The 11,900-nt window shown below is 25.5% G+C and overlaps 1 protein-coding gene across 1 annotated transcript in view; it reads left to right on the forward strand.

Annotated features, from left to right (window-relative positions):
- LOC129981393 (cell adhesion molecule Dscam2-like) overlaps positions 1 to 6,514 on the forward strand; it is a 362,276-nt gene extending 355,762 nt beyond the window's left edge. The window contains exon 27 of the mRNA XM_056092228.1: positions 5,937 to 6,514. The gene's annotated coding sequence lies outside the window, so the exon portion shown is untranslated. The remainder of the gene's footprint in view (positions 1 to 5,936) is intronic.
- The last annotated feature ends 5,386 nt before the right edge of the window (positions 6,515 to 11,900 follow it).

An 11,900-nucleotide genomic window follows, 5' to 3' on the forward strand; every position in this document is an offset into this window, starting at 1 on the left:
ATGTAATATTATGACAGTTGTGCGGAAACCGATAAATCTTAGGGGTAATAATAATAAACGATTAATTAAAAATACATTAATTTGATCATGTAATAATCTTCAAAAACATTTCGAATATATATGATAAAGCTCCTATTTGCAATTCGAAATGTCGATTTCTCTCAGTTAGTTTAACAGTTCGAATGCATGACGTTATTTTCAGCTGAGCCTCGGAAGACACTACCACGACCTCTGGTGAATAAAATCAACACGATTTAAACATTTATTGTGGTGTTCTTATCTATGAGTAGGCTAACTTCTAATGCATGGCAGTTATTAAAAAACGTTTAGCATAAAAATTTTCTTTATGATGAAATAATAATTAACTTAATTCGAATAATCTTTCAATAGGTAAAAAATTTATAGGAAAATAAAAATTGCAACCTCCCTTCATTCGCATCTCTTCTAAGCTGGATAGTCCATCTACGAAAAATTTTATCGATATTTTCCTCCTTATTACAATATATTCTTTGTGAATTAAAAATTCAATCAAAACTCACAAATATCCTCAACGCTAACCCTTATTGTATCTTCAGAATCAATGAAAGGATAGAATATTTCCTAAAATGTTGTTATAAGAATCTTTGCAATAAACAGCAATGCTTATACTGTCTTTCTAAAAACATTTATCCAATAAAGTGTACAGAATATAAGCACTGGTAACTTTTAATCAACATAAATAATATTATAATTGAAATATACATGCCTAAAATTTCAAAAATTAAATTGGTGCTAAAATTTTGCATTAATAAACCCTCTTCTTGAATTTAATAAAACAAAATTGTTGCTATTCATTTCTATGCATTCTTTTTCTAATGCCACTATATCAACATTTCCATCTATCATTTCATTTATGTAAGCTATCTCAGTCATGCTTTTACAGAAAGAAAAGTAATAAAATTCAATCGAATAAAGCATCAATTTAGTTAATTTATAAAAACAACGCAAAAAGAAAATTACAAATAAAAGCTGATATAAAGAAGGCATTCCGATTTTTTTTATGAAATATAGAATCAAAATATAAGCTTTTGATTCATAGAAAAAGGGTAATTTGCTCAGATTTCAAAACATTCAAAGAAATTAAAACTACTATATGATTAATTTTTAATCGCAGCTAATTAAATCAATTTTTAAAGAGGAAGCTCTTTTTATTTCTTTTTTTACAGGAACAGATTACTTTTTATTGAAGAAAAACTTTACTAGAGATAGGTAATTAATTTCTCTTAAAAAAGACTTATAAAAAGAGAACAAGTTTAAAAGATATATTTTGTTGTTACTTCAGAAAAATGACCATGTTTTAATTACATTAATAACTTTTTGTTAATAGCCCTTATTCAACACTAGTCTTTTTTTATTGCATAATTAACAATTTAATTTTTTCGAAACTTCATATATGTTTCACAGTAATTGAACAGAGAAGAATAATTACCTGAATATTTAACAATTATCTAACTTTTTCACTCTTATAAAATGCTCCATTAACTTTTTCAAAAATTTTTGCAAGATACTTCTTTGAAGCAAGACATTTTCATCACTTTTTTAATCGGAACGTGTGACCGGTTTGATACTATTAAAGGGAATGCATAAAAATATAATTGTAATAAAAAAATTTTAATCTGCTTTGAATATAATAAGGTGTATAACAATACTAAAAGAGTTTTTTTATTCATTATTTCCCTTATACGTTAGTTTAGTTAGAGTTTTCCTTATACATTATTTTATCAGAGTATTTAATCTATTTATAATATATTAATGATTAAAAATAAAGGATAAATTTCGCCATGCTATATAGCTTTTTTATCCTTATTTCTTTTAATATCTTTCTTATAATATAACCATAGGGAATAAGGTACTGTTAGTCTTTTATTGTTGTTGAGCAATTTTTTATCATTAAATGTTGAGAAAATATTTTTTTTTCTTCTATAAATTAAAAATGTAATAAAGTACATTATTCATTAATCATAAAATTACTGAAAAGTATAAAATATATGTTTATATACTACAGTCTATTGTAATGATAATAGATATAAAGATTATAAAGCAACTTTCGAAGCAAAAATTTGAAATTATAAAGCAATAAAGAGATAAAGTGCAATATAAAAATAATCCTCCAGTACTTAAATGAAAGAAACTTGTTATTTTAATTAGGTCATTTTCATTCTAATAACATAATTTATTTTTTGGAGTTTAATCTGATCTTCCGATATTCTTATATTCCAAGGTGATGTTAATTTGTATAAGCAAGATTCGTATAAAAAGATTTTAAATTATTGATGAACCAAAAATGATGAGAAACATTTTTAATAGTTCAAATAAACACTACTTACTTTCATGTGTGGAAAGTTTGACAAGAAATTTTTAAATTCTTTTCATTCTATTTTTAATTTATTTATAAACTAAATAACTTCGGTTTACTAACATCTGTTTAATAAGAAAGGTGAACAATTGATTTTACTTACAGCAACCTTCATACGTATTTTCAGTATTTGAAACGTAATTGACTTCAACTGACCGAAATTAAATATAAATAAAAGATGAGAAATGTGTTGTAATATCAATAATTAAAATCTATGGAAGAGAGGTTCATTAAATTGTCCAATTAGTGTAATAATTATTTATTGTAATTATGCCACACAAAGCTATGTTTACAAGAAATATGAAAAAATAGGACACAGGGAAATATCTCATTGTAGTGTATCGTTTGCATAATTGGCTCTTACTGAATCTTCACACAAAGCGCTGCTTTTGCAGCCTTAGATAGTTCTTAGCAATTAACATGGCAAGCACGACTACAAATCTAATTTTAAAAACTTCTAACAATGTAAACAAGAAAGTTTCGATGAAGGTTTTATTTCTATATATACAAAAGTACCGAGAAAAGTTTTAAGAAAAATAATTTTACTGAAAAACGGAAAATATTTAATTTTGCAATTTTTCAGATTATTAATAACTTTATTGTTAAATAGTTAAGGTAAATATAATTATTAGAAAAATGTGTTGAATTCAATTCATGCCTCTCTCAAAAAAATACATAATAAACTATAACTATAAAAATATGTGTTGCACTTTATAATGTATAATAAAAATGCGTAATAAGTACTACTTATTATAAAAGGAATATTTTCTGAGAAAAATTGATAATCTCGAAAATAAGAAAATAGTGTTCAAAATTATTACTTAATAGCTTGTCCCTATTTTCCATTTGCCGAAAACAAAATAAATTTTAAAGTTTTTGTATAACTGAAATAAATAAATTAGACCTGTGCAATATTGAAGATGCAGCCCACTCTAAATTCCCTGTAAATTGCAATCAGACCGCAAATAAAATAAGTTTTCATATTTCCAGGCGCCCATTTACTTCCTTTCTAATGCAAATTTATTTTCAAGATTCATTTCGAATGATATTATTAGCAACTTAAAAGGAGGAAATAACAAACAGAAAATGATGGAAATCGCCCTTAAAAAGCTGAAGTGACGGAAGTAGAAAAGAATTAATTTGCATTTAGATAAGGAAAGCAAAAATACTTAGATGAAATCGAGTCAGACACATTAGTTCTAATTCCAAACTGAAAGCACACCGCTCGGATTTAGAAGTTGCATAATGGCAGATAATTCTCGTCTGGACATATTTTATGTAGTTGTCCTTCGAATATATAAAAAAATTATTACTTTTCCCTTCAGAGGAAGAGTATAAGATGGAAGATATTTTCCACTTTTTGCATAGCATATCTTCCTGCTTTTCTGTTTTCTCTCATGTGGTACAATGCTTTATATGAAAAGCATAGTGTTCTAAATCAAATTATTTATCAAATTTGTATCTCTACTAATAATCAAAATAAATGCATGAGTGCCCGTACTCGCGATGACATTCCATAGGCAAGATCATATGGCCTAGAATTGCTAAACTCTGTGTATATATACAGAGTTTCGTAATATATATATATATATATATATATATATATATATATATATATAAACCATGATTTTTATAGGCAATTTCGTGGCCGAAGAGAGAGAGAAATCGAAGACACTTTGAATTAAGTTCGCTTTTATTCCATCCCGGGAGGCATAATTTATGTACAAGCAGCACGGACAAAACTCATCCGTTCACAGCGCGGCACAAGAGCCGAAGAATGTAAAAAGAGAGAAAAAAAGGCAGACAATATTTTCCCCAATGTTTATATAATATGAGATTCTGACAGGGATTTCCTTACAAGTATCGATTTATGTAAGGGAATTATTGGAATCTTTTAAAAGAATGTGCGAGATCGATACATTTTTATCCCTTCACTCGTAGTGTGGGAACTTATCGATGTCAGCAATTTTACAGTACTTTTCTTGCATTAATTAAATAAAAAAAAGTGGAATTGGATCAGGAAATAAGAGAACATTTTAGAATGAAATTAATATGGCCTAAATTAAGCTAAAAATTTGAAACTTAATTAGAATCGAAATTAGATTTTAAAATACCATTACATACACATATATATACTTTGAAGGATGAAAATGTACACCTCAGAGCGAATTTTTTAATTTTAGTTAGAATAATTAATTAAAAATTATTCGAAATTTGATATTTTACCGGAAATAAGGCTGCACAAAATAATTTTTACATCATTTTAAAATTTTTAAAAGTTATCTTTTCTGTCATGCAATTTTTGACGTATAATGCTTTTCCTACTTGTAAATAATTTTAAAACGTTTTTCAGTATATTTTACAATTCTATATTTCATTTTTTCTATAAATTCGTAAAACATATTTTATTATGAAAAATCATTTTTCGCTGCAGAATATCTTATGCAAAAAAAAAAAATTGTTTGTAATATTTAAAATTTCTGTTTACTCTGAAATCTGCGTTACAAATTCTTTCCAGGTTTTTTCTAACTTTAAAGTATTTTATGAAAAATCTCCAGATGAATTCCTGATTTTTTAGAAAAAGAAAGCTATTGTATGTGAATCAAGGATTTTTAAGGTCATTATATACAAAAAGAATGAATGTGCAAATATCTAGCAGGGAAATTAAATTATTTTAATATTACAAAAAAATTACCAATTTTCATTGTTAGAGTTGTTAAACAAAGCTAAAAGATTGTTCCAACTATCAAATAATAATACACAAATGATCAAAATAGCTATAAATAAATTACTAAGCAATATAAAGTTAATTATAGCAAATATGTGTATAATATTTGAATACCTTTATGATAAATACTTGAATTTAATCTTTGGAGACAATTCTTTCTGGGAAGTCAACCATCTAACTCTCCAACCCGCCTCGAAGGCACACGGATTAAACCCTAAAACTGATTGACCGAACCGCCGCAACAGCAACATTGGCGGGAACTGTGGTTGAGTCCTGAGAGCCGCCACCGGCCACGCTACAACCCTCCGCGAAGGAAGTACGTCCCGTCATCGATGGAAGGAGTCAGGTCCCCCACCTATTAGTGTACCCTCCAGGGTGGCGAGATCCAACCACCATGCCGGAAGCATCTCATCCTCATTTCGAGGTGCCCCCCAGAGGGTCCTTCTTTCTGGGAAATACGAAGATAATATATCTACCGAAATTTTTGTCCAAATAAAGAAAGACGAAAGGAAATTACTATTGATATTAAATCTAGTTTCTCAATTAGTTCTAAATTTTTTTAAAAAGAATTTTAGCAGGGTCATTTAAAAATAAGTATCTACGAAATGTATTAAATTAATTTTAAATACTTTAACATCACAGGTAAATTTTCGTTATTATGCATTTCTTTAAATATATTTAAGCCGAAAGTATAAAAAATAGTTTTATGTAATTAATATATAATTTGAAACTATTAGCGTATGCACTTTGACTTTGTCTATTTTTTGCCTTGGATATAATTTAAGAGTAATTTTTTACACTTCTCTTTTTCAGTAAAAACGGTTTTTAATGAAAAACAGGCAACCGCTGTTTCACATGGAATGTACAACGAAATTCTTGTTCTTTGGAAGCGGAAATTCAAGATTCTGAATGTGGAAAACAAAGCTTTTCTGGAGATGTTCATTTTTCCAGCACGACTGCTACAACAGCTTAACATCGGGTATTTCCATTATACACCTCGGAAAGCGAACTGATTGGAGTTAATGGAGATTTTTCTCACTTTACCATGTGAACTAACTAAAGCACCATTTAAATACTCACTTCGTTAAAGACTTTCTTTCAGTACATTCTGCATATTGACTTCAAATTAATGAAAATTATGGTCTGGGCATTGATTTAGATATCCATTGCTGTTCTTTTCTAAAAAAAAATGTAATTCGGAATCAATTTTAATTCTTTTTTCAAAATCAAAGATTAAATTTATATAGAGCAAAATAGAAGTATAACTTATTAACTTAAAATTCATATTACTTCAAAATGGGATGCCAGTGTAAGTAAACTAAATCACCCATTAAGTCTGAGTAATATTTAATTATATTTAATTAAAACAACTATTTGCAGTATATGTTTCTTTAATATGTCACAATGTCCTTTTAAATGTCGTTACTTTGTTATAAATAATATTTAAAATTTAATGCTATCTTCATCGAAAACTTCTAGATTTTTTTTGCTGTCAGAAAAATATATTTTTTGGCTTAAATAAACTTAATTTTCATTGAAATACATATGATCACCAGAAAATTTTTTATATTATATATTATTTTTTTTTGTCTTTTGTAACTGTTTTACAGTTAACAAATTAAAATAATTAATTTACGAATCAATTTTCTAACTAGATATAAAAACATAAATTCTTTGAAATTTTATGATCACATTTTTTTTTGTTGTTGTTTTTGTTGTCATTTCATCAAAATGATCATCAGATTTTTGTCATGTTATTTATTTTTATTAACATTTGTACTTTTGTTTTTCAAATATAAAATTTTACTTTTTTATAATAAAAATCTTCGTTTTTCGGATATAATATTAAATAAATGGATTTATGAATTCTTTTCCTAATGAACTTTCTATGAATAACTTACTAATAAAGTTTGCCATTTGCAATAACAAATTATTTTATGGAAATTTTTATTTTGCTTTTATAAGACTCACAGGAAAATGTATTATCTCACCTAATTGAGTTACGTTTTGTCAATATGAATAAAAGTTCTCATTAAAATTAAAATGTCATCGTCATCAGGATTTTCTTTATTGAATTATGAGGATCATCAGCAAATTTTACCGTGTTATTTATTTTTGTTGAATTATTTGTTCTCAAGATGTAATATTAATGTAGCAGCTTTATGTGTAAATACTTCATAATTTCAAAATATGTATTATGTTTCAAGCATTTCATATGTATATAAATTATGTTATATCATATTCAGAAAAGTATCCATATTCTTCAAAGAAAAAAAAATTGCGCTGATCCGTTTCCAGCATTTTGTCATCTGAAAAAATAATGGCTTAATTTTTATTATTCATTGATTAATTTTATTATCTGTAAATATTTTATACTTCATTATCGTATGAAATTTAAAAATGTATTTACTTTCAATAAGTATTAATTATCAAAAAACTAAAATTGTTATTCCATATAAAGATAAGAGATGTTCTTTATGGAGATAATTCTTTACTAAATCGTTGTACAAAGTAATAAATATTTAAAATGCATTTTTGTAACTTTAAAATTAATGCGTTAAAATATGCTGACGTGAGAGCTGATATGGCTATGAATAAATTCATATATGCCAAAAGGGTGATACAGTTACGGAGATTGCAAATAACTATGAATGATATCTAAACAATATGATTAGTGTTATGAAAATGTTTCTGTGTATATTTGTTGATACAGACTTGTACTGCAGCTCTTTTCAGTGTATTTTTGCTTAAGCCGTTTTTGTGCTTTTCTAGTCGTTGCTATTCTGGAGCTCAGAGACCGATGTGCCAAATATATTAAAAAAATTAACTAAAATATGAAAGTGTTCATAGTATAGAAAAATTGTGTTTTATTATAATAAAATGTTGTAAATGGTATTGTTTTATTCAGATCGGAAATTGAAGTTTATCGATGTTTTAATGTATCATTGTTGAATCTGAGCGTCAATTGTAAAGATTTTGTCAAATAAAACTTTAAATAAGATTATTTTTCCTCTTTTTATTTACAAAATATCTGCTACATTACCAAAGAAGTTATTGTCAGATATTTACCTTTAAAGCTACATACATAATAAGCTGATAGTCAGACACAAAAAACATTCAAAGCCAAATTATTTTTTAAATATATAGCAAGTGATATATTTGACATAATAATTTGAAATAAATTCTATTATTAATAATATATACTTTATCATAACTTATAAAATAAATTAAAGCATAATGTTTAAAGAATATTTAAATGAGGTGTGACCATAAAATAATTTATTAAGTTTGGAGGCGTTTGCAGATACAACTAATAAACGGAGAGAAACTAAATTTTATGGATAGACTGCCGAAAACATAAGAAAATAAATTCTGCAAAAAAAAAAAAAAAAAAAAAACTCATATGAGTTAGTAAGGTTTTTGACAGTTCCTGCTGTCTGAACCAAATATGAGTTAAAAACAATATACGAAAAATAGATTATGTAAAATTTAATTGATGCTTAAAAGATAAAAATGCATCCACAAGAATCAGTAGCATATATTTTAAATTCGCAGAAAATGTTCGCCAAATGTTTTAATGTGATTCCGTTTTTTACATCAGATACTGCTTGTGGTCAATTTTAACTAATTTTTAACAAAGATTTTCCTTTCCAAATTATGATTCATAGTAAGTGACAATAATATCTTTTTGTCTCTCACTAAGAATCATAAAATCGTCAAATTTTGACATCTGTTATCTAGATGTGAATTATTTCCTGCTTATCGATAATAAAAAAAATAAGCGATAACATTTGTCAAGGTGGTCGTTCACGCCTAACTAGTAAACGATTAATCGTGATTCTTGTGATTGATTGGTAATGAATAATATTAATATATTATTAAATGGATAATATTTTTATTCTGTGCCGTACAATCAAAATATTTTTTTACTAAAAGTATTTCAATTTCTTTCACAGATAGTTAAAAGTGTGTTGAATCCCTTTTGAAATTTAGAAATGATCTCGAACTGAGATCAATTTAATCTATAAATCTACTTTTTAATAGTCAAAAAATGTAATGAAGTAGTTAAAAATTTTACTTCATCTAAACACCTTAATTTTTTTTATCTATTTTCAGCAAGAAATGAAATGAACTACATTACACTATCAAATTTTATATTTGCAGGATATCATCATCTAAACAATAAAACAATTCTAATTTTCACAGACCTAAGATTTTATGTGCTTTTTATGATTTTTCTTTGTTTTGTTTATGATTAATTTTTGTTTATTTATGTTGTGTTCTTTTTTCATTTTTTTATAAATATTCTAATTTCTAATTTACATTTGAGCTCCTTCTATAAAGAAAAGACTTATCACCTGTAAATTTATTTTTCCAAAGCTCAGATTCAGTTATTTTTACTTGCTTTATTTGCCTCTATTTGTAGATTTTTTTTCTATGTTTTCTGAAAACACACGATTTATTTTTTTCCTTCCATGTTTGTCATAATAACATGGTTTGGGAATCTTTGCAGTTTTATATGCAGGCACATACAGTGGTATTATGGTAAAGAAAATTTAGAGTTTAAAAAAAAAAGTATATTACCTTATTAATACAAGATATTTTCCTGAATTACCACGATGTTCCACGATACTCTCAATATCGGTCAATATTTTAAAGATATTGACCAAATTCGTCATTGATACCAGAACATTGTTAAGTAAATCTATAGACATTAAAAAGTAAAAAAAATCTTCAGAAAATTTTTGAAATTTTAGTCTATTCAATACAGTTGCAAAATTTCGGATCAAAATGAAATCGAATAAAAAAATTATATAAATTTGTAAAAATCCTTTATTTTATTGTTTTTATGCTTTTCAGAAGATTTCGCTGCATTTCTTTAGAGACCTAATCAAACCAGATTATATCTTTGATGAGAATCTTAACATCCGCTTAAGCATAAAAAGAGGGTTAAAGCTACTGCAGATTATAAAAATTGCATCTGCTGTGTAATAACTTCCTTGAAAATTTTTATTATTAAATTTTGAGATTTATACATGTATCGCAGTTTTAAAGTGACTAATCTACAGGATAAGGGGAAAGTATTTGGAATAAAAAATAAAAGAATACGTACGGATTAAATTTCTCGCGGAAAATGAAGAACAAACATTTTTGAAAGCTATTACTAATTTGTTTTTCTTGGAGAATTAGATTAAGAAGAAAAGCAATCAAGAATAACTGATTTTAAAAAGAATGGTTTGCTTTTTACTACTTTGCTTTATTGAATTCCAGTTCTAAGTGTTCAATTATTTTAAATTTCAAATAAGAAGATGCATTATCATATGAAGAATATTAATTCACAAAACATTTTTTTTCAACACAAGTTATTTTCAAAGTTAATTTTGCTCCATATTCAATTAATGTTTCAATATATTCTATTAAATAAATAATTATTAACGAAGAAGTTATATGTCCACAAAAAAGCATTTATGAAAAATTATTATTGTGGCATTTTAAATAAAACAAGAATATCATAAATTCCAATTTTAAAATGTAATTGGTTGATTTTAAAATGAAGAACTTTTGAACTTTTTTTAAACTATGTATTACTATTTATTAACTTTGTTTGAACTTTTTTTTTACTTACTTTTTAAAAAAAATTTTATTTAAATTCCCATCAGCAAAGATTGCATGGGTGACTTTGAAATTATTTCTTAACAATTTTAGAGTCTTTCTTTTTTTCAGTTTGACATAGAAAAAATAAAGTTTATTTTACATATTAGCTACTATTATATTAATTTTGGTATAATTTGCGTTAGTGAAAAAGAAATACAAAGTAAGTTTGGACTTTGGATAAATGAAAGGTAAGACTCTAACAACTAACATAAACATTAGAAAATCCCAAAAAAATTTGAAATTAAAAAAAATTAATTTTATAGTTATATGCATTTTATTTTGTTAATATAGTTTCTTGAAAATAATTTATAATTACAAATTGAAATTTCTAAAAATTAAATATTTATTTCAGCTCTATGTTGATAAAACGTCAATTTGGATCATCTTTTTATTTGCAGGTATGCAGCAGCTTATTAATTACGAAAACAGCATTTAATATTCTGGATGCAAATCGTGAATTTTAAAAACGCAATTATTATTTCATTTTAACAATATGGTCGCAGTCAAATTAAAAATCTTATATTCTTTGTAATTATCATAAAATAATATAACCTGTTAATTCTAAGAGTTCATCTTAGATAACTCACGCTTAATCAACGCAGAAATATGATTTCATTAAGTATAAATATAATTTAATTTCAATTAACTTTATTTAAGTGAATTAATATGAACCTACAAATGCAAGAGAATACTTAATACATGGTTAAAAGTTTTTAACAATTATTTAAATTAACATTTACCTTAGTTTTTTTCTTACTTTTAAATGAAATTTGATGCTGAAGTTATCCATCGAAAATTTATTTATTTATTTGGATTTTATACAAGAATATACTAAAAAAAGTGTAATTATTACTGAAAAGTGATAAATAATTTTTAACAGCTTTATAAAAGCTGTTAAAGTTACATTTTCCTTTTTACACTGTAAGACTTTCAAACCATTCAGCACAAATACTCAATATCCTAATTTTAAGAACCTCTTTTCTTGTTTTATAATATATGTAATACTTGCTTTATAAACGATACCAACAAAAAATAGCTAATGATTTTAGAAACTGACAATCATAAAATAATAATAATAATTTTAGAAAAGAAAAAAAAAGAAAGTTTCTGAATAAATTTAAA

Source organism: Argiope bruennichi, chromosome 1 (assembly GCF_947563725.1).
Source record: "Argiope bruennichi chromosome 1, qqArgBrue1.1, whole genome shotgun sequence".
Lineage (NCBI taxonomy): Eukaryota > Metazoa > Arthropoda > Arachnida > Araneae > Araneidae > Argiope > Argiope bruennichi.